This window comes from Symphalangus syndactylus, chromosome 18, assembly GCF_028878055.3.
Source record: "Symphalangus syndactylus isolate Jambi chromosome 18, NHGRI_mSymSyn1-v2.1_pri, whole genome shotgun sequence".
NCBI classification, from domain to species: Eukaryota; Metazoa; Chordata; class Mammalia; order Primates; family Hylobatidae; genus Symphalangus; species Symphalangus syndactylus.
In genome coordinates this window covers 93312717-93339928 of record NC_072440.2, presented here as the reverse complement: position 1 = coordinate 93339928, position 27212 = coordinate 93312717, and the positions used below count along the sequence as shown (strand labels likewise).

The following is a 27212-nucleotide window of genomic DNA, read 5'->3' as shown; positions in this document are numbered from 1 at the left end:
AGCTAATAATCCCATCTGTGAGTTTTTAATAAAGGAAATATTTCCTGATTGCTATCAGTGTTGTAAAGATAGTACTTACAATTTCCTAAATTTTGGAATTATTCTGAAAGGAACAAGCGGGTGGGTAAATTAACGATTTGGTGGTGATTTCTCAGCATATATTCTTTTACTTAATATTTCTAGAGCTCCAACTTTGTGGTAGGCATTGAACCAGGGGCCCAGAATACAAACATAATGCAGTCTGGATTTTGCCTTGTTAAGTTGCAAGTCTATTTGGGGAGGCAGACTTGTATGTAAATAATTACAATAAGGCTTGAAGTTGATATAGTGCATGTATAAATAAGGTTTATTGGTGCTGCAAAGGAGAGGACATCTGCTTCTAAGTTGCTAAAAATATGAAGATTCATCTAATAGTCAGAAAAGGGTCATAATGGTTTTCCCCCAGACCTTGTCGTTTACAAAATCTGTGACATTTAAACTTAGTGAGAAGAAATTTAATATTCACTAGCAAAGACAAAGCAGAATGTCCATGAGCATTTAACCATTATATTTTCTTTTAAACTAACAAATGGCTAACCTGTTTTCTATTCAATCAAATGGTATTTTAGAAATTGTGGTCTACACAAAGGATGTCTCTTGCTGGGCAGAGTAATATAATACATTCTGTGTGAAGTAGGAAACTTTAATGATATATGCAGTTTTGTTATTAAAACTGAGTTATATATTTTGCTCTGCTCTGGAAAATTGTGACCCAGTATAACATATCTTCACATTGTTTATAACTTGAGGAAAATCAACATTTTGGGTTCCCAGTTCACACAGTAGGAATTACATTTGTTTTGGCCAAATATAATTTATATAACTGCAAGGAACAATAAAACATGAACTCTACAGTGTTTTCTTACCTAAAAATAATATAGACCTTGTAAAATGGAAAAGATTATTATTATAAAGAAGAAGACAGTAACTTAAAAGGCTGAAGCTCATTTTACAATACTTTTTAATGCCTGTGCAAATAGGCAGACACCTGTGTCCCCATTTTTCTTGACCCCAGCCACAGGAGTGAGATTCCACACAGTAATAAATAACCTTGCAAGTAAAACTTTGAAATAGAATTTGCTTGATCAAGCCCAGTCCTTCCATGTTCAAAAGTCACTTTCTATGTGACTTCTTAAAATGATTCAGTACTCTTTATTGCTCTGCCTACAAAGATTTTTTGGAGGTGATAAAAGTACCTGGTCCGTCTTATTAATATAAGAACCCCAGTTAGTGAAGGGGCCATTATGGATTTAAGAGTTGAAAATGAAATGAATGAATGAATAAATGGTTATTTCTCATTAAAGTCAACTAGCCTATTCAGGAATTGACTCTATTACTTCATTATCAAAATAAAACTATGATCCCATTCTCAAAGATATGTGAATGATAAAATGAGAAAAATATTCAAATTTATTTTTATGAGATACATGCAAGAGTCACATTGAATGCATATTATAAACCTATTGAATGCATTATTATTAAATTGCTGATTGCAAAATCAATCACACAACTAGAAAAATAGTAACATTTTGGGGGCAAGTACTTTGTTCAAGGAACTAGTCCTTTGTATCCTATGTAATCCTCTAAAGTCTAAACAATTCCATTAAGTTGGCAAAATCATCACAATTTTACATGTGAAGAAGCGAAGGTTCATAAATCTTTTGTGATGTATTCCAAACCACATGGCCAAATGAGTAGTAGAGCTGACTCCAGACTTTGAGTCTTATGATTCTACATACCATGCTCTTTCTACTGCACCACTTGATAATTTACTGGGTGAAAACTACAGGCTAGTATCAGGCACAGCATAATCAGATGGCTGATGGGTCTAACATTCCTACTAGACAACCCCTATCTACTCTTGCTAGTCTTAATTTTCCTCAGTTCAAAACCATTTCACATACAAATCAGGATTTTTCTTCCTAAGATTTTAAATTTTGCCAATTCCAGTGTAATTTTCAACGTGTTATTTTAAAACCTATTGTCTATTTTAAAATGGAATTTAAATTGCATTCAATATTATCACTGTTTGTATTACTTTTTCTACAGCAATCCATTTTTAATCCTTATTTAGAGAGACATTCCTAAGGCATCCTAAATGATGCCGACTTGCTTCTCATGAGCAGACATGAGTCTATTTTACTTTTAAAAAGTCTGTAGCTTCTCCAGGCGTTGAATCATCTGGCTTGGGGCCAGACACTAGAGGGTGCTTTAGAAATATTATTTGATGATGAACTCAGATGTTAGCCACTTGCTTTTCAGAATTCATTCCTGTAAATCATGGCTTTGAAAACTTGTCAGTATTTTGCTTTTTCTTTTGTGGATTTCTTCAAAGGGAGAAGGAATGTCTGAAAAGTAAATATTCAACAGTCATAACTACATCCCAAGGAAGGTGGAATAAAAAAATATTATAGAAATTTATAGATATATAAATATTTCTGTGAGATAAAAAGAGAACCCCCTGGATAACTCACAAAGAGCCTACTGGAACTTTATCAGTCGACAGGGCTTTGTCAGAAGAAAGTGGGTTCGTGAACGGACAGGAGAATATGTGTTTCTCCCCATTCCAAACCCTCCTTTTCTGGAAGCTTGCTGTAAACAACCATTCACATTTGTATGAGACATTTTGTTTTTTTTTTTTAAGAGGCACTTTTACATATATTACCTTAAGGGATATTTACAACAACCTATGTGGTGAGCATTACTATTTTTATTCTATAGATAAAACAAAAACAAATGACAGGTTTAGTGACAATAATTAACTCACGTAGATCCAGAAAGCAATTTGGCAGAGAAAGAATTTAATTATAGGACTTTATTCTACAGTGTGCAGCAACCCCATCCTTCCCTCATATATGATTGATGTAACTCTATTTCTTCCTTTTCACCTTCAGATTTTGTCACCAATTGTGTCCTTCTCCCCTTTTTATTCTTTTATTTTCTCTTTAATGTCCTCAAAACGTAAAAAAAAAAAAATAAATAAGTAAAATAAAACACACAAACAAAGAAGAAAAACCAGAGGTCATGAAATATGAAAATTTCATGCTTCCCCTGACCTCAAAAAAATAGCATAACCAGCTACTGGAGCAAAAAAAAAAAAAAAAAAAAAAAAAAAAAAAAAAATTCCTCTGAAGACTTACATTTTGAACTCAGCAGTTCACAATTTTTTAAGGCTTATCTGCTCATATATGCTGTGTTCGAATGACTGGACATTCATTGCATCCAGCTCTTGTCACTGAAGCAGAGCTCTGAGTGAAGCACAGCTGAGGCACAAAGTGTGCTCTCAGATTCCAGAGGAGTCTAAGCTCTCACTGGGAAGATTAGAAAAGGCTTCTTAAAAGAAGGGGAAACAATTCTTTATTCTAGGCCTTGAATGACAACTGGATTTCAAAAGAACTCTTGAAGCTTTGGAAATAGCAAAGCCCCCAAGTCAGTGAAGCTCAGAATATATGCAGAAAACATTGAATATTTAACTTATTGGAGGCTGACTTGCCTGAGGAAACCATGGGGAGAAGAGCCTGGCAAGTGAGCTTTGAACTGTGCTTTAGAGCAGATCTATCTCAGAGCTTTCTGAGTCAGTAGAAATACCAGCATCATCCACCAATAGCAGCCATGGGTCGTATATGGCTATTGGGCACTTGAAAGGTGACTGGTTTGAATAAAAAACTGAAAGTTTAATTTAATTTTAATATTAATGTAAAAGCCAGATATGGCTAGGGGCTACCATTTTGGACAGTGCCAATCAAGAGAGACTTGAATTATAGAGTGGCAGGTTAGTATAGAATTGTAGATCTACCCACAGGAAGCAGAGAGGAACTGAGATAATTTGGAAAGGCCAAGGTGAGAAAAGTATAAGATAGATGAATTGGAAGTTGGGATCAAAGAAGATGTCAAGGTTGTAACTGATAAACTTGTGAACTGCTGAGTTTAAAATGCAACTTATGCTCATTTAGCTTGTATGACAGATGTTTGTTCTCCACCAAATTTATGAATTTTTCCAATGTCAAAATGATGTCCATTCTTTCATCTCTCAGTCAACATCCAGAACCCAGCATCATGCCTTACACAAATATATGTTGTGCATGTGATATTTTCTTACAAACTCAACCATAGCTCTCTGTTAATGTTATAGTTAAATTAAATATCTAAGATGGATGAAAGCCACAAGAGTTGGATGTAGTGAATATTCATTTAAACACAATATATGTAAGCAGATAAGCCTTAAAAATGTGTTTTTTTCTATATGTGTGTAAATGTGTGTGTGAGTGTGTGTGTGTGTGTGCAGGTGTGTACTGGTTTATTCTCTCTCAAATTTTTATCTCCAAAGCACTAGGAATTAAAATATATTACCTGTATTATTTTAAGCCCATGAGAAACAATGTTCTTATTTCAGCTTCATTTCTTAATTATGGATAAAATATTCTGTAAAGTTAGCCAGTGTCCACTCCTTCATTCTATAAGCTAAAACGATTGTTAAAACAAAAACAGAAAATTTGACTTCTCCAACTGTAAGGAGTTGATTACCCAAAGGCTTGGGATCAAAATATCAAAATCACAAGTAAAATCTCACATTAAACTTGGTTAAAAAAATTATTTTCCTACAGTATTTTGCATAAGAGCAAAGAAAAAGAATAAAACAACAGCAGCAACAGCAATGCAACTTCTCATCTCCAACGCAACCATTCTAATCACTAATATCTTTGTATCCACAAATGGACTCATCACTTGGGTGACTTCTCAAATAAATCTTAAATTGTTTTTGGCTCAGTAAATCCTCATATGAAGACATTCTGGGAGTGACTAGGCACCAAATAGCCTTCCATAAAATGTGTTATGGGCCAATATTCACTCAGTGACCTGGCTTCTCTTCTACATGCTCATATGACATGAGCAAATGCACAGGCAGAGTTTCAGGAAAAAAACATCAAGAAGTTAGTTTTTCCTTCACATTCATTCAAATGATGCCTGGACTAACCATGTTTCATGAATACAGAGTGGATTTATCCAGTTCTTCAGGCAAGGGCTATGCGTATTCTGTCTCTCTAAAAGTCTCATTTTGGAGAATCCTCAATTCGTCAATAACTCCTGCAGCTATTGCCAAAACCTTCCCCCTCCTTTTTTTAAACCTGAAAAGAAAGTGAAGCCCAGCTGGTGGGGGTGATCAGGTTATCTGGAAGAAGAAACTATGGAGATTTGTATTCTTATGCATTTTTTGTCTCACAAAAATGGAAATCCTTGAACTTCCAGAGATATTATGTTCTAGCATCTTAATCCTCTTAAAAACTCATCTGCATTATCTAACACTTATTTGAAATGTTGGGAGCAGAACTTTGGAAAGGTTTTAGGTCTGGATCTTCCATTTTAACTTTATTGTGTTTTTAAGACTCATTTTTGAGTTTTCTTACACACACATACAGCTCCCACATTTTTCTACATATATATTTGAATATAGGCAATTAGCCATATAAACTCAGGAAAATAAAGCAGTTATCGATATTAGTATATTAATGAATTATCCCTTCATTCACGGAATCCTAAAATCCTAAAATTGACCTTAAAGGAAGCTTAAACCATTCTTACAAACTACTGTACTATTACAAGTATTGAATGCCTGGGATCAGAAATGGGAAGAATGCTTCCTTTTTTCATGTTTTGCTCCTTTTATTTTTTTTCCAAATGTCCAAGTAGCCAAGTCTCTGGTATGTATCAGAGGAACAGTCAATTTTCAGAGTGAAGTCAAGTGAAAAGTATGCAGATGGCAGTGTAAATGTTAGGAAAGTTTGGGGAGAAATATGCCAACTATGTGCTGTTTTGTTACAGTAACTATAGAACCGTCTCTCCAATGCCACGGACAAGACCCTTGCCAAATGGAATACCCTATTTATAACCCTATTGGGAAGAGGAAATGGTGCCAGGAACAAGATAAAACTATTATCTGTATTAGGAAAAATACTTAAAAGCATGTTTGTATTTGAAAATAAATGTTAGTGGTTAAGAAAAAAAATAATGGTAGTTGTAGATCTGGGTGTTGAAACCTGTTGCAAGACTATTAATTAGTCATCATCTTATCTTCACTGCCATGTCTCTGCCAACTTACCTGTTTGAAGTCATAAATGGAGCTCATAAGTGGGTTCTTTGGGAGATATGTAGAAAATAAACAATTTCCCCCACTGGGTAAATAGTTAAGAAATCTCCCCGGGCTCATATGTTTTCCTCCTGTTGGCACTGTTGACTCAGTGTCCATGTGGGATGTACTCCCAAACTGTCCTGCTGCTGGCAATGTTTTCAGTGCCAACTATTTAGCCTGCAGTCCCAGAGGCAACGAAAAAATAGCCAAGTCCAAGGGAGTGCCATGAGCATATGGACCCTGGTCACAAGAGTGTCACACTGGGAGGGGCTTGGACATATGCCATGGGCTGCATCAGGACATATGCCGTGGGCTGCCACCCCAAATAATTTCCTCTTCCCCAGGACCCAGAGGAACAGCTTGTTGAATAAACAAGAGACTGAGAGAGTGGTTGAACTGGCACCAGGCCAGCATCCCTTGCCTTCCCCACTGAATCAATGAAAACTTGGCATATACTACATTTTCAAGGAGCAGGGAAGCATGAAGGCATAATCTCTTTGTCCCTCCTGTGTTTTGTCACTTTGTCTTTTCTCCACCTACTTATCTGTCTTGGTAGAATACAAACACTGTATCATTTGGAATAAGACAAAATAAGGGTTGATTCCTGGCTCTTTTGCTAGCTCTGTGCCCCTAAAGGAAAAACAAAAAAAGAATATTTAACTGATATAAGCCTCAATTTCTTTTCAGTGAATGGTACCTACCTTGCAGGTTTGTGGAAAGGTTTAAAAAGGTGATATGTAAAGTGCTTTGCACTGTTTCTAGCACATGGTAGGCAATAAATGTAAACTTATGTATGGCCAGATGCACACATAAACTCTGGATAGTCCAGTTAATTACTCCATAATATTATTAGTTAATAATCAAATTTATTTATTGAGTTATATTGTAATATAGAATATTGTCCTCTAAGGATATATTTATTAAAATAATCTAATTGTTAACCCTCTATCAAAATTTCTGATAATTCTGTAATTATACACAATTATTAAAGACATTTCCATGTATTATATATCATGTATTGTGTATTTTATACAAACACATTACATATATCACAATATTATGTATTATATGTTTTATATGTCATGTTATATTATGGCTTATATTACATATTATGGATTTGTATGCCTCATGTATATGTCACATACATATCACATTTAATATATATTTGTACTATTATCAACTTATATCAATTACAAATTGTGATATGTAGGCTTATCATTACATGTAAATAACTTAAACTATAAACATATGATTAATATACTATCTATTAGGGGCTTATTAGATTATCATACAGATAGAATTATTTAAAATAATGTAATTTTTACTATTATATATGCTATTTATATAAATATAGGTGTAAACATGCACACACGAATTTAGTTATTTAATGATCTTTGGTGTGCTTAAGCCACAATTCTCCTGGTTTAGAATTATCACAAGGGAAGAAAGTGAGATGTCATGGGAAAACCATGTGTCTGAATAAGAAAAGTTTCAGTTGAGGTCCTGACAGGTGTGTGACCCTGGGCATGCCATTCACCCTCTGTGAATCCTTATTTTCTTACTCTAGTAAAAAGAGGAGGGAAAATTTACAGATTTAAATTGAAATAATATATGAAAATATTAAAATAATCTAATTGTGTCTGCAACACAATTGTTAGTTCATAATTAATCAATAAGTGGTAGATGTCTTTATTATCAAAAACTAATTATCATTGTTGTTTTCATGGAAGTCTCAGAAATAACATCTGAAAAGCAGCCATTCCCTTACTGAGGATTTCTACATGCAGAGTCGGCTACTGCGATTTCTGTTTTGCTTGGGCCTGATTTGGAGAACAGGGCCAGTTGTTCTCACTTTCTAGTGGTTGGAGAATATTCAAACTGATATCCCTTGTGGGATAAGATCTTGGGGACAAATATTTCTTCTATTTCAAGGTTTCTTAAATTTCACATGTGATTTTAAAAAGCAAATAAGCCCCTTAATTGCTTCGTTAAGCTAGTCAACACTAATTAAGAAAAGTCAAGTGGAAAAATATTAGAAACTGCTGTGCCTGACTTTAAGCCTCTTCTCTTCCTCCCAGAATATGTTTTGCTTTGCGGAGGAAAGGGAGTTTGTGATTTTCTGTGATAGAATCCACTCTGACCTCCTGGGTTCTGAGATTGAAATGGAGCTTCAGTCTTTGGGGGTTGATCCTGTTTATTACTAATGAAACATGATTTCCCAACCCCATGAAAAAATGCCTAAGTGCCTTGTAAAGTAGCACAGGGGGTAACCCAAACTATTTTGATGAGTTAGAATTCAACAAGCTTGAAACATCAACAAGCTTGTTGTATCCTTTGATACAGCATAGGAGCTTAAGAACAGTGGGCAAGGGAGATAGCTCAGCCTTGGAGTGGGAGCTCCGTATGTGAATATGTGCACGTATGCATGTGTGTCTGCACCTTTGTGTTTGTGCACCTCTGTGCACATATGCGGTTTTGGGTATGCGGTAGGGAGCTTCTACTTGTCTGTAAGACAAATAGGTCCTGAATTCAGCCTTTTGCTCTTCTCCAAACTTTGGGGCAGTAATTTCTCTTAGTTCTGCTGAAGCTTATAAGAAAAGTGAGTTTTGTTATAGATTTTCCTAGAACTAACTAGGCCATATGTCTGGTTATATCAGCTCCTTTGGAATCTCTCAGATCTAGAGAAAATGATAAAGTCATTCCAGTAACCTGCCTTAACTCTCCTTTATTGTAGTAAATAGCTTATATATATTGAGCGTGTACTGTGTACCAAATGTTGTTTAGATATTTTATAACCATGGCCACATGTAAATCACACGGTAACTCCTCAAGATGCATATTATTATCTCTATTTAATTGATAAAGATATCAAGGCTAAGAGAAATAAATGGCTTATAGCCCCTGAGTTGGTAAGTTGTTGAGCAGAGATTAAAACCCCAACATGCCTCCTGCAAACTCAGTCTGATTTCTTCTTTACCCCATTATTGAAAAGGCTCTCTTACTGAAATCCTCTGAGTCATATCAGAATCTTTCCTGGTCCCAGATGAGAAAAACTCAAATTCCTCTTCACTCTAAAAACACTGCTTGGTACGGTGTCTCTGCTAAGCCTGCTCAGCATGCAAACATCCCCTGAAGCTCCATGGTTGGCTTTACCCACAGCCTTCAGGAGCTCAGCACATGTCAAGCCCTTCAGAGGATTTTGGGCTGCTTAAGGGAATCTTCTGGAAAAGCAAGAAATATGGAGGACTTTGGGATTTGAGTCAGAAGGAATTTTGCCCATATTGACACTTGTGCTGGGGAGACCAGACCTGAGTTATTTAAGGTAATAGGTGATCTGCCCTTGGGGCATCAGCTCCTGTGGATGGCCTTTCTCATTGACTATGGATGAATGAAAAGGATAAGAAACTTGCCTTCATCAGAATAAACTCAACAGAGCCAAAACCATAAGACTCAGTCTATTTTGCAGGCATTGAAGCATGCTGTGACACTGTCATGCCAGACCGCTGTTAACTTCAGTAGGGATGGCACTGGGTTCAAGAGGCTAGAGAAGAGACCTAGAGCCAGCAAAAGAGGCCTATGGTTTTATTTGGGCGAACTTACATACAGGGATGGTCCAGTGGTGGCAGGCTGGACAGGAGAACCACAACTGCTGGCAAAAAAAACCATGCAGTTTATATAACATCCTCACTTAGCACCCTCTCCTCAGCAGCCTCCACATGAGCACCCTCATTTCTTAAATAATTGCTGTCAGGTCCATCTGCTGTACAGGGTCATTCTCAGGGTAGACTTAAGTTATTGCTGTCAGATGTGTCTACCATACAGGCACCAATTGCATGGGCTTATTTGAGGGATAAAAGCTCAGTATGTCTTGAGTGAGGAAAAAGTGTAAAAGCCCTTGTTGGATGTATTGAGGAATCCGGTTGATAGGCTGCAAAAGGGTTCCATTAACTCAGCACTGACGAGTCCTATGAGATTGTGAGTGTTCAATCGGCTTGGTGAGGGATAGCAGCGGGCATCTTCTGCCTGTGGTGGGCATGCTTGTAGGGGTTGAGAGACCTGCCATCCATTAGACTCTTGTGTACTGAAGAGCTACCTCAGTTTCCTTTTGGCCCAGGACTAGTAGGCAAGACAATTCTAGATTTCTTTCATAATGGGTCTGAGCCAGTGGATAGTTCCCTTGCCTTGGACTGAGCAGGATGAAGTCTGCAGGGGTGGGAGCAGCGCCTCTAGCTCTGATGCTTCAGACACATGTACATTCTTATGAAAACAAATGCTCTCTGGCCAGGAACTGAACACAGATAAACTAAGGCACAAAGTGTGCACAATTAAAAAGACCACAACTTTTGTGAAAATGCTGACTTTAATTAAAATAAGCAAATAAAGGAACAAACAACGCTTACATATTTCCTTCAATTTCTCAGTGTTCTGGAGGTTCAGAGCAAATGATTGTGAGGCTAAAAAATTTTATCAGGCAGTTATCAAATAATTCCCATCAAGAATATGAGCTAGCATCATGAGATTCTTTCCCAACATCTTTAATGAGAATAGAATGAGGTCTTTGTAATAACAAACAGCTTTTGATATTTCTGTGGGGGGTATTGCTCTAACTGCTCACAAACCAAGGACGAGAAATCAAGTTTAAGTAAGAAGAATATGTGATGAATGTTTGGGGAATTGAAGCATGCAACACAAATGAGCCTAAGGATACAGGTGTGAGAGGCTGTTGCAACCTAGGTCATAGTTCAGAAGGTGATCTACCCCAGAGCACCTGCCAGTCAGATCAAGAATCCAGGCAAGCGCAAGGCAGGATATTAATACTCCCAGATAAATGAGCTGAGAACTGTGGTCCTGGGGGGCCTGAGACACTTAACAAAGTAGGGGCTCATGACTAAGAAAAATACAAGGCCAGATCCTAGTTCTAGTGACAAGGTCAGGGAGAGTGGAGATGTCAGCAGAGTGACCTGGAGTGTACTAAGCCTCAGACCTCACTGTGGCAAAAAGTGATTAGAATCTAATGAGAGTGCCTGGGTATCAAACCCAGTCAATGGATACTAACAAGGGTTCATGATAGTCTGAGCTCCACTGAACTTCACTGTCCCAAAGATTGAAGTGGTGGAAAGCTCCTGATAACTTTGCCAAGAGCAGAAGTGGTGTGAGTCCTGGGTACCCTTAGGCCTCCTGGAAGCTCAGAGGATTGAGCCTTAAGAATATGAAGAGGAGAATGGCGTGAACCCGGGAGGCAGAGCTTGCAGTGAGCCGAGATCGCGCTACTGCACTCCAGCCTGGGCAACAGAGCGAGACTCCACCTCAAAAAAAAAAAAAAAATAGAATATGAAGAGGGGGCCAGGCACCGTGGCTCATGCCTGTAATCCCAACACTTTGGGAGCTGAAGTGGGCAGATAACGAGATCAGGAGTTCAAGACCAGCCTGACCAATATGGTGAAACCCCGTCTCTACTAAAAATACAAAAATTAGCCAGGAGTGGTGGCACACGCCTGTTGTCCCAGCTACTCAGGAGGCTGAGGCAAGAGAATTGCTTGAACCCTGGAGGCGGAGGTTGCAGTGAGCTGAGATTGCACCACTGCACTACAGCCTGGGCGACAGAGCAAGACTCCACCTCAAAAAAAAAAAAAAAAAAAAAAAAAGAATATAAAGAGGGTGGAAGATTTCGTATGTTAACACCCTGGAAAGTCATCACTCCTAGATTCTTTCCATGAAGGCTCTCTCGAAAGCAGAATGACCCCCATTCTAGAAGCAGAAGGTGAGTATGGCAAAGGCCTGTGGAGGAGCTAGTGTAAAAGGACTGACATGAGGACAGCTACCAACTGGAGTGAGAAAGTCAGGTCTCAACTACAAGAGCACTAGCTGGGCAGGTGAGACCAGTAGGGCCCTGGTCAGAAATGATCCAGATCAGCCACCTATTTTGACATTTTGAGTCCAAAAATGTTCCTATATACTACACTGAAGTGTGTCCCTGAAGGTGGCCCCAGAAATGGCCCAGATGAAGTCCTGGGAAGGCCACGGAGGTCCTCCTCTTTTGTTTCCTTCTTCAACTTGCTCCAATTACCTTGCTCTCCCATTGAATTTCAAATTAGGCCTTGTATCTTCACACCTCAGGCCTTTATCCTAAGCCTTCTTTTGCCTGGAATGACCTCTTTCCTCTCTCATCATTCAATTTCCATTCCACCTTTGAAATAAAGCCTACCTTTCTTGCTATTGTGATTACTTTAGCTGGCAGTGACTTTTCCTGGCTTTAATATCTGAATCTTGTATTCAATAATCATTCTTTAGTAGGTTTTCCTAAGAAAGCCCACGGACAAAAGTCAGATTCACATTAAACTACAGACTAAAGAGCAGGAAGAGCCCCTAGAGATCCCCTAGCCCTATTATTTCTGTTTAGGTGAGCAGGTAAAAATGTAGAAGGAAGTAGTGATTTCCTTAAAGTTACAAGAGAGTCAAAAGCAGAGAATGCATAAATCCATGTCTACTGACTCAATCTGGAATGTCTTCCATGCATTTTTTTAAATTTTTTTTTTATGCCTAAGTAGTTTAACTTGAGATGAAAATACAATTAAGAATCCCATTTCCACAGAAGTGATAAGACATTGGTCAGGGCTCCTTTCTGATGTTTCAGCATGCTATGAGTCTCACTGAAGGTGCCTGTTATTGCACCTCGGTGTGAATCATGGATTTCTGAATGGGTAGGAGGAAACTGAAGCTAAGTGAGGCTACCTCTGGAATCACTGGAAGTCCTCCCAGGAGGGAAGAGAAAGAGACCTATGGCATCAACCTTGAGCTTTCCTTCTTTGTTCCTTTTATGGCCTTCCTCACTTTACGTGAGTTCTGGGATATGAAAGTGCTTAGGGGTAGGGAAAGCTGTAATCCCCAGGGCCTTGCACTATAAACTTCATTTCCTCCCTTTATTGCAGTCAACTGCCCATGAACTCTATTAATATTTTGCAAATTGAGATCCCTAAAACACATGTTACTCTTAATTTTAACCTCATGCTAACTAGGATGTGGTCAAATTTTCACAACAAATTCCAAGGATATTTTGATATGCCTTGGAAAATGCATTTAAAGGTGGCTCTGGGGTATATACTTTTTCTAAGTCTACACATTTTCTTTCAATTCTTGCTGTTTAGGAGCAGGCAGAAGTAAACTGTCTTAGGTGAGGAGGAGCGATAATACAAAGTGATTCACTTATGATACAGGAGTGACAGAAAGAAGCCTCTAACAGACCAAGAGGAACAGTCAAGGAACATCAACTTTCTGAACTTACCATAGTAAAAATCTGATGTCAACAAAACTGTTATACACTTTTGCATACAGGATCAGTTTACTTAGAAACACTTCACCGTTCTATAAACACAATTCTTCCCTTAGGCAAAAGCCATGGGTTTTATAAATTTAATGGGACAAAAATGAATTTTTCCCACCTCCAGGATACCAAATACATTATCACAGAATAGTATCACAAGTGTGACCTCTAAATCTGATGAGCCAGAAGTAGGAAACTCCTTCCTTCCTTCCTTCCTTCCTTCCTTCCTTCCATGCTTCCTCCCTCCCTCCCTCCCTCCCTCCCTCCCTTCCTTCCTTCCTTCCTTCCTCCCTCCCTCCCTCCCTTCCTTCCTCCCTCCCTCCTCCCTCCCTCCCTTTCTTTTCTTTCTTTCCTTCCTTCCTTCCTTCCCTCCCTCCCTCCCTCCTTCCTTCCTTCCCTCCCTCCCTCCCTCCTTTCCTTCCTTCCTTCCCTCCCTCCTTCCTTTCCTTCCTTCTTTCCTTCCTTCCTTCCTTCCCTCCCTCCCTCCATCTTTTCCTTCCTTCTTTCCTTCCTTCCTTCCCTCCCTTCCTTCCTTCCTTCCTTCCTTCCTTCCTTCCCCTCCCTCCCTCCCTTCTCTCTCTCCCTACCACTCTGCTGCCTCCTTGCTTCCCTCTCTTCCCCTCCTCTCACCTCTTCTTCCCTACCTTTACTTCCCTACCTTTTCTTCTTTCCTGCCTTCCTTTCTCCCTTCCTGCCATCTATTTACTCATCAAATATTTTCTGAGTACTCATGTTGCCAGGAATTTCTCTAGCCATTGCAGATTCATTGATAAACATATCCCTGGAAAACATTAATCAATGATTTCACCTCTGAGATGGGTACTCTTCCCCGAGAACATCAATCTGTTCAAGGCACGCATCTTACAGAAAGATAGGAGAAAATGTCCAGCTATAGAAAATAAAGCAGTGACCATTCTATGAATCATTGAGTCAACAAACTTCTGCTTTTTTAGTTTGTTTCCCCAAATGATTCTCCACTTTCTCTCAAGCATAAAGGTAAGTTGAAATTCACCTAAATCCTTATTGCCTCAAATAAGGAGATGGTGTGGTATATTGACATCATTTTTGTCCTCACAACCAATTATTCTGAGAAAGATTAGGGAGTGCAGAGCCATTGGAGAGAAGGACATCCACCTTCCTCTGCCTCCTGCCCTTCTACAATGCCAAGGCCACACCTGGACCTAAAGGGGAGACACTCCTCTTCCATATAGGTACAGTTGATCTTATTCTTCAACTTCCATTGCTCTCCAATTATTTCTTACCCTTGATTCTAATATAGGTGGCAGCATTCTCAATACCTAAGTGCCAACTTCTCTGAATACATTCAATAGGAATTCAGTTATTTAGGGAGTAGGGCATCTCCTGAGGAAAAAGTAAATATTCTTCCTACCCTTCCCTACCCTCTTTGTGAAATAACCATGCTTTCTCCTTATAATCAGGGTATATTACAACTTCCAGTGCATGAACTATTTTCTTTGCTGGCTGGTCTACGGGTACAGTGGGCCCAAATTGATCAGCAGTGGTCATAGCTTTAAGTTAATGAGTCCTATATCTCCTGGTAGAAACAGCCCTCAGAATCTAAGGTTTCAGGAACAAGAAACAGAAATATCCCAAGTAGGTCACTGGGAGTAATGGTAAGTCCAGCCCCAAGAGTTCCGCCAGAGGAATCAATGATAATAATTCATTCTTCTTTTGAGAAAGCCAAGATCCCATCTTGTACCCTCAGCCCAGTGATTTCCTTGGCATACAGATGCCCCAGCCCCAGAGAAGGGCTGCTGAGGGCTGCTGCAGGGCTGGCTGAGATGCACATGAAGCTCTGCCCAACAAAGAGAGAGAGAGAGATCCTTGAGAGTCCACAGCTGTGTGGGGATCTGGGCTTTGAGCCCCTTCAGCTGAAGTCAGCAGCCCCCGGAGTGTCTCAAACCTGCTGCTGGCCTCAAAGCTCAACTTGCTTGGCCAAGGCCCCATATCACTGTAGGACATCCAGGGCTTCAAAGGAGGGCCCCTCAGAGCAGCCTCCTCCTCCAAAACACTTCTTGCCAAAGCACAGCTGAAGCAGGCTTGAAGCTAAATATTTGGATTGAAAGGGAGGGAGAATGCAGCCCCTCTGAGGGGTATTTTACCCAAGCCATCGGGAGAGAACCAGCTCCCAGCGCAGGCATGCTGAGCCCCACAGCATTGAAAAGCACTGTAATCGCTGTGCAATCAGCTGTACCATGTGCCTGCAAACCTTGCAGAAACACAGGCCCTGCAATGTGCACAGTGATTCCCAGTCTGCCTCCCTCATCTCATTTCACCCTCTTCACGACCTTCAGAAGCTGCAGGATACAATGACTCTCTTCTTTGTAAATGCAAAAATTGAGCATCTCAACAATGGAGAAATGACCTTCTCAATGTTGAATACGAAACAAGGGCTTAAGACTAGACTCTAAGTCGGGCCTTCTGAAGGCAGGATTGACCCCTTCCTTATCAATCCGGGGTTTCTGTTGAATAATAATAATGCCCAACATCAGTACACAATGCTGTAGGGAGGTGGACAGAGCTTGGTTTTTGGAGAGAAAAGAACAGAGCTGAAGGTTCCATTCCAGCCTTTGTCAGTTCTGTGACTCCAGGCCTGTCATGGTTGACCTTATTGAGCCACAATGTCATCTGGAAAGTGGACACAATAATGAGATTCCTCCCCACCCTCATCACTCGACTGTACTGGGGGTCACCTGAGCCAGTGTGCATTTAAAAAGTCCTTTCCACCTGCATGTGCTGTGAACCTGGGAATGATGGTGATGGTGATTATGCCAAAGAAATGAACATCACAGCCTGAAAGAAACTGGGGGCAGAAGAGATCTTCAACATCTTGCCTAGCCCCTTCATTTTATAAATGCAAAAACTAGTTTGTCTAAGTCAACCTAGGAAAATAGTAGCAAAGCCAAGCTTAGACCTCCCAGACCAGTCCTGTGTCATTACCCTTCTTTTTTTTCTTCATGTTCCCAAACACTTAACAAGCACATTTATTCTCTGAGGGAGTAGATAGGAGAGATGATATGTCCTAAGTTTATGGGTGAGGAAATTATGACACAAGGGTTACAAGAATTACATTAAATGGCATGATGAGTAAGGAGTGGCCTGGGTTTCACTCTTAATTTGGCCAAATTAATTTTATTTCAAAATGAAAAACAAAAACAAAACCACTACACTCACACCAAACATTTGCCATCCAAACTGTTCAAAGGGCTGTGTTTATATGGCTCTCCAACCATTGCAGGGATCCCTTTTACACCATCCCTGTCACTTGGGCAGCTCACCTTTGCTTAATGAACTCCTGTGTGGTCCTCATCAGACAAATAATTTCATCATTAAATAACCCTTATTTCAAGCAAATATTTACCAATTGCTTGCTATATGCAGGGGACTAGAAGGATTGATGGCTAGAAAGCTCTCCCACATGCTGGAGCTCCTCTCCCTCGCTAGTAGTCATTTCACCCTCCGACTTTACTACAATGGCCCGCTGTGACTTTGCTATAGAATTTGACGTTGCTAACCATTCCCTTCTTCCTAATGCTCTCTCCTTCCTTGTGTCCTGGTAATCAGGCTCCATATTCTATACCTCTGATTCTTTTTAGTCTCTTTCACTGGCTACCCTTCTTCTCTCTTAGTTCATAAATATCAGCATTCTGGACAGGACTGATTCACAGTCTCAGAGACATGACTCCCAAATATAAATCTGCCCAGACCTCTTTACTGAGCTGCAGACCTGTACATCAAACAGCTGTAAGACATCTCATTTTGATGTCCCACAGGCATCTCAAATTTGGCATGTCTAAAACTGAACTTCCATCCTCTAATCCCCCAGAAACCTCCTCTCTCCTGTATGCTCTTTGTCTCTATCCTGTATACTCTATTATTCCCCATTCGAGCCAAAAACCTGGACATCGTCTTTATTCACCCCTTGCCTTAGCACACCTCCTAACTCCTTAGATCTACACCACACCACCTCTTGAACCTGCGCTTTGTTCCATACCCACTCCTATTGGTTTAGGTTGGACTCCATTTTAGTTCTCCTATAGTATACGATAGCCTTCCAGTTTCCACTGTGGATTCCTTGTAATTAACTCAACACAATAGCACTAAAGTGTTCTCCCTAAAATATGAGATTTGGTCATGCTTTCCCCACTAAAAACCAGCCAGTGGTGCTCCTCCATCAAAGGATAATGTCCTGATTTTATATGATGGGCTAAGAGTCCCTAATGATCCAACCCCTGCCTACTTTCCAGGCTCACTTCCATTTGCTTCCTGCAAAGCTCTCTGCGGTCCTCTCACAGTAAAGTCTAGGCATTTCCTTAAATATGCTGTGCTTTCTCTGGCCTCTGGTCCTTATCAAAGTCTTTTTAACTCCCAGATGTTCTTCACTTCAAAGGATACATTTGATTATTTCCTGCTATCTTTGTGATGCCTTCCCTATCCCCAGCTAGGTAGAGCTGGTCTCTTTCCATGACATACCTTGGCCATAGAATAATCTTATATAACATAGCTGGTTGCTGTGTGTCCTTTTACCTCACAGTGAGCATCTAGATAGTGCATACTCCTTTTTATTGGTTTCTGTATTCTACTGCTTAACATAGGCCTGGAATACAGTAGGTGCTCCAAAGCTGTTTGCTAAATTAAATAAATGAATGTATGGATATTTGTATTTCATGCATCTGCACTATTTCATCTTCTCAAGCTTGCCCTAAAATGGTTTGCTATGACATTTTTTATAGTCATCCAGCCAGCTGAACCATATTTTTATCATTTAAGTGTAACTAGAAAAATCTTTCTATTTACAGCAAGCAATTCAGTGGAGACATGAGTGACCCGAAGAAACTGGAAGACAACTAAACTTTTAAATAGGGTGTTATCTCCTCTTCATTAATTCCCACTCCCCAGCATGTCATGTCTGAAAGGGAATTGTTGCCCTGCCTTTGTATCCCTGCTGCAACCCTAGAAAAATGATGGCTGCAAAGGGACATTCACTTTCCATGGCCTCCCTTCTTTTTCCTGACAATTCCTTTTCTCTATGTCACCAAAGTCATGATTAGTGAATACTGCCTGTTTGCTTCAGCTGTTTTTGTTTTTTTTTTGTTGCCATTTAGGATCTCAGATTTATTTCCAACTAAATTATGATCAGCTTAAGATTGGAAGAAGAAGGTGTTTTTCTACGTTATTCTGTCCTCTGGCCTACAGCAACATTCAGAAGGTGTGCCAAAAAAAAAAAAAAAAAAGTTTGCATTGGATTTGGTTTAGTTTTGATCGAGTTCTAGCTAGATTCTTGTTATGATGTTCCTGTTATACCTGCTGACCTACTGTGTGGTTAAATGTCATAATGTAAGATATTAAGCAACATTTTTTTTTCTCCTTCTATTTACCCCTCATCAACTTGTACAGTTAAGACCATTCATCACAGGGACTATTTCTCATGGTGGGATCAGAGAGCAGAGGAGACAATTCTTATCTTTTAAATTTTTTTGTGTGTGTTTAATATTTATTTATTATTATTATTATTATTACTATACTTTAAGTTTTAGGGTACATGTGCACAATGTGCAGGTTTGTTACATATGTATCCATGTGCCATGTTGGTGTGCTGCACCCATTAACTTGTCATTTAGCATTAGGTATATCTCCTAAAGCTATCCCTCCCCCTTCCCCTCACCCCACAACAGTCCCCGGAGTGTGATGTTCCCCTTCCTGTGTCCATGTGTTCTCATTGTTCAATTCCCACCTATGAGTGAGAACATGCGGTGTTTGGTTTTTTGTCCTTGCGATAGTTTACTGAGAATGATGGTTTCAAGTTTCATCCATGTCCCTATGAAGGACATGAACTCATCATTTTTTATGGCTGCATAGTATTCCATGGTGTATATGTGCCACATTTCCTTAATCCAGTCTATCGTTGTTGGACATTTGGGTTGGTTCCAAGTCTTTGCTATTGTGAATAGTGCCGCAATAAACATACGTGTGCATGTGTCTTTATAGCAGCATGATTTATAGTCCTTTGGGTATATACTCAGTAATGGGATGGCTGGGTCAAATGGCATTTCTAGTTCTAGATCCCTGAGGAATCGCCACACTGACTTCCACAATGGTTGAACTAGTTTACAGTCCCACCAACAGTGTAAAAGCGTTCCTATTTCTTCACATCCTCTCCAGCACCTGTTGTTTCCTGACTTTTTAATGATGGCCATTCTAACTGGTGTGAGATGGTATCTCATTGTGGTTTTGATTTGCACTTCTCTGATGGCCAGTGATGATGAGCATTTTTTCATGTGCTTTTGGCTGCATAAATGTCTTCTTCTGAGAAGTGTCTGTTCATGTCCTTCGCCCACTTTTTGATGGGGTTGTTTGTTTTTTTTCTTGTAAATTTGTTTGAGTTCATTGTAGATTCTGGATATTAGCCCTTTGTCAGATGAGTAGGTTGTGAAAATTTTCTCCCATTCTGTAGGTTGCCTGTTCACTCTGATGGTAGTTTCTTTTGCTGTGCAGAAGCTCTCTAGTTTAATTAGATCCCATTTGACAATTTTGGCTTTTGTTGCCATTGCTTTTGATGTTTTAGCCATGAAGTCCTTGCCCATGCCTATGTCCTGAATGGTATTGCCTAGGTTTTCTTCTAGGGTTTTTATGGTTTTAGGTCTAACATGTAAGTCTTTAATCCATCTTGAATTAGTTTTTGTATAAGGTGTAAGGAAGGGATCCAGTTTCAGCTTTCTACATATGGCTAGCCAGTTTTCCCAGCACCATTTATTAAATAGGGAATCCTTTCCCCATTGCTTGTTTTTGTCAGGTTTGTCAAAGATCAGATAGTTGTAGATATGTGGCATTATTTCTGAGGGCTCTGTTCTGTTCCATTGATCTATGTCTCTGTTTTGGTACCAGTACCATGCTGTTTTGGTTACTGTAGCCTCATAGTACAGTTTGAAGTCAGGTAGCGTGATGCCTCCAGCTTTGTTCTTTTGGCTTAGGATTGACTTGGCAATGCAGGCTCTTTTTTGGTTCCATATGAACTTTAAAGTAGTTTTTTCCAATTCTGTGAAGAAAGTCTTTGGTAGCTTGATGGGGATGGCATTGAATCTATAAATTACCTTGGGCAGTATGGCCATTTTCACGATATTGATTCTTCCAACCCATGAGCATGGAACGTTCTTTCATTTGTTTGTATCCTCTTTTATTTCATTGAGCAGTGGTTTGTAGTTCTCCTTGAAGAGGTCCTTCACGTCCCTTGTAAGTTGGATTCCTAGGTATTTTATTCTCTTTGAAGTAATTGTGAATGGGAGTTCACTCATGATTTGGCTCTCTGTTTGTCTGTTATTGGTGTACAGGAATGCTTGTGATTTTTGTACATTGATTTTGTATTCTGAGATTTTGCGGAAGTTGCTTATCAGTTTAAGGAGATTTTGGCCTGAGACAATGGGGTTTTCTAGATATACAATCATGTCATCTGCAAACAGGGACAATTTGACTTCCTCTTTTCCTAATTGAATACCCTTTATTTCCTTCTCCTCCCTGATTACCCTGGCCAGAACTTCCAGCACTATGTTGAATAGGAGCGGTGAGAGAGGGCATCCCTGTCTTGTGCCAGTTTTCAAAGGGAATGCTTCCAGTTTTTGCCCATTCAGTATGATATTGGCTGTGGGTTTGTCATAGATAGCTCTTATTATTTTGAGATACGTCCCATCAATACCTAATTTATTGAGAGTTTTTAGCATGAAGCATTGTTGAATTTTGTCAAAGGCCTTTTCTGAGGCCTATATATTGAGATAATCATGTGGTTTTTGTCTTTGGTTCTGTTTATATGCTGGATTACATTTATTGATTTGCATATGTTGAACCAGCCTTGCATCCCAGGGATGAAGCCCACTTGATCATGGTGGATAAGCTTTTTGATGTCCTGCTAGATTCGGTTGGCCAGTATTTTATTGAGGATTTTTGCATCAATGTTCATCAGGATATTGGTCTGAAATTCTCTTTTTTGGTTGTGTCTCTGCCAGGCTTTGGTATCAGAACGATGCTGGCCTCATAAAATGTGTTAGGGAGGATTCCCTCTTTTTCTATTGATTGGAATCATTTCAGAAGGTATGGTACCAGTTCCTCCTTGTACCTCTGGTAGAATTCGGCTATGAATCCATCAGGTCCTAGACTCTTTTTGGTTGGTAAGCTATTGATTATTGCCACAATTTCAGAGCCTGTTATTGGTCTATTCAGAGATTCAACTTCTTCCTGGTGTAGTCTTGGGAGGGTGTATTTGTAGAGAAATTTATCAATTTCTTCTAGATTTTCTAGTTTATTTGCGTAGAGGTGTTTGTAGTATTCTCTGATGGTAGATTGTATTTCTGTAGGATCGGTGGTGATATCCCCTTTATCATTTTTTATTGCGTCTATTTGATTCTTCTCTCTTTTCTTCTTTATTAGTCTTGCTAGCAGTCTATCAATTTTGTTGATGTTTTCAAAAAACCAGCTCCTGGATTCATTAATTTTTTGAAGGGTTTTTTGTGTCTCTATTTCCTTCAGTTCTGCTCTGATTTAAGTTATTTCTTGCCTTCTGCTAGCTTTTGAATGTGTTTGCTCTTGCTTCTCTAGTTCTTTTAATTGTGATGTTAAATTTTAAAACACTGATGTTAAAAGACAGAGAGATGTACAAAGCAAATGTGTTTGTAAGAATTCAGATCTCCTGTCCTCTCCACTTAACCCCAGACAATCTGGACACCCACAAACTGGGGAGGAAAAGAAGGATTAGAGAAAGTCACTGGATTAGATATTGGCCTATGACCTGCCTTCCACCCTGAGTAAGCTCCTGGGAAAAGAGAGACACAGAAACCCCCCACATCAGTCTGAGCATTTCGTGGCCATCTTCACCTTCCTCCCAGAAAAAAAATGGTGCATAGCTGAAAAGAAAGCAAGGGTTGGAGAGAAGCTTTGGATAGCATATGATGCCTGAGCAGGCACAGCAGCTCTGTGAGGCACACAAGTCAGCAAGCAGCCTCCCCAGGCCCTGTGGGTCCTTTTTGGCATGGAGAGAGGAGCTAGGAGCTAATTTTCTGTGTTCTGAGAGGGAGTGGGAGCCAAGGGCCATGTGCTCCAGTGACGTAGATTAGATGGCTGGTCACATAGCCAAACATGTGGGCTGGCCTTGCTGCCACTGATAGGAGCTCAGGCCCCCTCTCTGTGGGCCAATATTAGGAAGGTGCATGCATCTAACAATGATAAGGCAACAGTATTCCAATATGGTACCACAGGACCTAGACCAAGATGGAGATGAGTCGACCTCTCCCACCACCAAGACAAGGTTGTAGTTGCATAAGTCTCAGACTTTCCCACTTATTCCCACCCTCCCCCATGCACTGCTCTGCATCTCACACCAGAGCTACCATTTCATCTCAACGCTAGGGAGAATGATAATGAAGGAAAAAATAGTCTTGCTGAGGAATAAATTTTCAACCTGAAATGCTCCCCCTAACCAAAACAACAACAATAAAAAACTGAATTTGATCAAGTTTCTTCTGTAATGTAGAGGTTTATGTTTTACTGAAGAAGTCAAATTGTGGACAAAAAATTCAAAATTATATTGACAACTTGTAGAATGTAACGATGGCAATAGTTTGCACACTTAAACTTGTAATTATGAAGTTCATATATTTTACATACAAATGGAAGTTTAGGTGGGACAACCAGTATGGGTATGAAATTCTTACAGTGAATCTCCTTTCTCTGCAGCAAAACTTCCCAACCACTCAAATTTAAGTCTGGATTCATTTTTGACCCCATTCCTCCATGACCTACATTAGTTAACCAGGAAACCCTGGTAATTTCACCCACACAGTATATTTCTATACTTCCTGTCTACTTCATCCCTACTGTCACTCAATTGGGTCAAGCCTTTGTCACTTCTTAATATTAAAATATTTTAAATTGGTCTCTTTGCTTCTAGTCTTCCCCTGACCCTGCACTTATTTCCAGAATAACTTAAGAAAGGAATGATATGGTTCCAGAACTCTGCATAACACTCTCCTGCATCCACAGATTTAATTTCAATCTCCTTCATCTGACACTGAAGTCCACCCAAAGTGAGGCGCTCTACGAATGGGGAAGACACATTGCCTGACACAAAGCACAGGTGTTAAGAGCTCAGCTTTGGAGTCATATGTCTCTGGCTGTGTGAATTTAATACTATTTAACCTCATTAAGTCTCAATATTCATATATCAAGTGGGAAAAACAGTTCATGTGATCATAGAGATGATGGTGATCTCATGTCTAGCACAGGGTCCAACACCTTAGTAAGTGTTCCACAATTTTCCTATTGATCAAAAGTATGTATTACTCCATTGCTGGCCAATACAAATCAGCTTTCATTATGGCTCCATGGCATGACCTAACCCCCTCTCACACCCACCTTTCCCTCAGTATCCCTCCCTGGGCAGCAGAATCAGATTCCACGTGCTTCTTTATGTTTATGCCGACAACTTTGCCAAGACTGTCCATCAACACAGAACACTTTGAGCGTAACATTTTTATCTCTTGACTTTGACCCTGAGGTCTTCGAATAAAATTATTTCCTTCCGAATTTTGTCAACACTGTTGAATTTCCATTGAAGAAACATTTTCTTGAGTGAACTCCAAGCTAATTAAATTATTAATCTGTATATTCCATTTTTATCTGCATTTTAAATTATTTTCAACTGGTCAGTTAATTATCTCTAAGTAATATCATTAGGGTGTATCTATTTTTTGTCAATAACAAACATCATGTATCATTTCTAAAATCATGGATTTTTTTGTGGTTACTATTTCCATTATAGCCAATTTTCCTGGGTTGTATTTCATAGCCTACTTGATTCTTCTCTTATCAACAGATTTTATCAACTCTATATTTGTATCCTTTGTCAGTTTTGTGTTTTGATTATTATTTGTACCGGTAATATGTTTACATGTTGGAGAAGATCCTGTGGATTTGTTTTTGTTTTTGTTTTTGTTTTTTGAGACGGAGTCTCGCTCTGTCGCCCAGGCTGGAGTGCAGTGGCGCCATCTCTGCTCACTGCAAGCTCTGCCTCCCGGGTTCACGCCATTCTCCTGCCTCAGCCTCCTGAGTAGCTGGGACTACAGGCACCCGCCATCATGCCCGGCTAATTTTTTATATTTTTAGTAGAGACGGGGTATCACCTTGTTAGCCAGGATGGTCTCGATCTCCTGACCTCGTGATCCACCCGCCCTGACCTCCCAAAGTGCTGGGATTACAGGCATGAGCCATCGTGCCCGATCAGATGTTTATTTTTTAGATAATCCATAGAAAAGTAAATGAGGGCAATTTTTGAGAAATGCTTACAGGAAGAAAGGCCAGAAAGAAATGCTAAGAAAGAGAGCTCGATAGATAGAAAAAGAGATATGGGGGCAGGAATGGGGAAGAAGATTCTCCTGAGTTCAAGTTCCACAGAAACACCTAAAGCAAGACTCCTGGGTGAGTGATTTAATAAAGAAATGTTCCCAGGGTGGACCAGTAAAGGAGAGGAGGGAAATTTTTATATTTACAAAAATGTTGAAAAGGCATCTGAAGGGATCTACAGGTAGGGTTGCTAGATATAGCAGCTAAAATGGAGGACTCCCAGCTACATCTGATTTTTAGATAAATAATCAGTAATTTTTAAATATAAGTATGTCTTATGCAAGATTTGTTGTTTATCTAAGCTTTAAATTTAACTGATATTGTCCACTACCACAGCACAAGAGATGGAGTGTGGAGGAGGGAAGAGGCCCCAGCCACTCTTATATCCTGGTTGCTGAGTTCTTAAATGCACAGGGGAGTTCAAAGCAATTTGGGGGCCAAACATTGGGATCATAATGGATGGTAGAAGCCCCTATTCCAATGTCATTTGCCCCTCTCCCAAATCTTCAAGTCCAACTTCAGCTGAGGGTAATTCTTAGACACACTGTGATCTTTAAACACACATACACACACACACATTACTGCCACCAACACCACCACCAACAATGTATTCCTTGACTTCAAAAGTAATGAATGCCATTTTAGAAAATTTAGAAAATATACAGAGTATTTATTAAAATAGATAAAAGATAATTCATTATTACTAGAATGGTGCATTTTTTCTTTCTTTTTTTCTAGGCATTCTATGTATTTTTGTATGTATTCACTAGTATTTTTTTCTTTTCACATGTTTTTTTCAAAACTGGGACAACACTCTAAATATTGTTTTAAATCCTACTTTTCAAAATTAACATTATTATGAGAACTTCCCATCCTTAAATGTAATTTGAAAACATAAATTTTAATGAATGTGTATTTTATCACATGGATAAATTATAATCTATAAACTCCATTATTTTGGACACAGGTTATTTGTAATTTGTGATTAATATAAACAACACTGTGGATAACTACATAAATTTTTATCGGCAAAGCTTATCGCCTTACTCCTCAAGCACTTTACCCTCCATTGTGGACCTATTTTGCCAACCACTAGCTGGAAAGGTAGAGAGCTGTTTCATTACTCGATGCAACAGTTTTTCTATCAGGATAAGATTGTTTTCACTAACCACAAAAATAATATTCAGGTATGAATTGGAGAGTCAATTTATATCTTCAAATCTCTAAAGGTTGTTAAAAGAAAATAAGAAACAACAAGAACAAAATATTCTGGGTGGATCTGAAGGTAGAAAAAGACCCAACTGAAGAGTTACGGGCAGGCAGATTTTAGTTCAACATGAGGAAAGGCATCCTGAAATTTCTGTGAAGCAATAGAAATGGCTCCCTTGAGTGACAGTGAGCTCTGGCTCATGTATGGGGAGCAGAATGAAGACCTATCCTTGGAGAAGTGGCAGAGCACTGTGGCTGAGGGCAGGGACTCTGGTGCCAGAGAGTTGGGTTTTAACCCAAGTAATATGGCTTGAGTGTTGTGTTGCCTCCAAATCTCATATTGAAATGTGATCCCCAGTATTGGAGGTGGGGCCTAGTAGGAGATGTTTGGGTCATGGGGGTGGACCCCTTATAAATGGCTTGGTGCCATCCTCATAGTAATCAGTTCACAGGAGAGCTGCTTGTTTAAAGGACCCTGGTACCTCCTCCTCTTCCTCTCTTGCTCCCTCTCACCATGTGGTACTCTAGCTTCCTCTTTGCCTTCCACCATGATTGTAAGCTCTCTGAGGCCCTCACTAGAAACTGATGGTGGCACCATGCTTTCTGTACAGCCTGCAGACTGTGAGCCAAAATAAACTTCTTTTCTTTATAAATTACTCAGTCTTAGGTATTAATTTATAACAACTCAAAACAGATTAACACACCCAGCTCTGCCATTTTCTGACTGTGTGATCTGGGGAAAGTGGTATAACTGCTTTGGGCTTTAGTGTCCTTATCTGTAGAATGGAAATTATTCCTAATGGTAGTTGTAAGGATTAGATGAAAAATGTCTGTATAGTGCTAGAACTGTCCTAAACATTCAGTAAATGTTAACACTTGTTTTAATTGTTGTTACTGTAGACAAGTTTGATTAGGCAATACAATTGGCTAACAGCTCGCAGAATTTGGGAATCTATACTGATTCTCCCAATGTGACTGTACCACTATAGTGATGTCACTGCAATAGACCATCCTGGCATTCTGCAGGGTACACTCTGGTTCTATTTGTTTCCAGATCTGAGCCTCATTATTTACCTTTTTATGAGTAAAAATAACTTCAGTGCCCTTCAT

At 39.5% G+C, this 27212-nt stretch overlaps 1 long non-coding RNA gene across 2 annotated transcripts in view; it reads right to left on the bottom strand.

The window, feature by feature from the left end:
- Positions 1–136: 136 nt before the first annotated feature.
- Positions 137–27212, bottom strand: part of LOC129468465 (uncharacterized) — a 69525-nt gene continuing 42449 nt past the window's right edge. For both annotated transcript variants that reach the window (XR_010116956.1, XR_008652669.2), the window contains one exon: positions 137–2387. This is a non-coding gene — a long non-coding RNA (uncharacterized lncRNA). The remainder of the gene's footprint in view (positions 2388–27212) is intronic.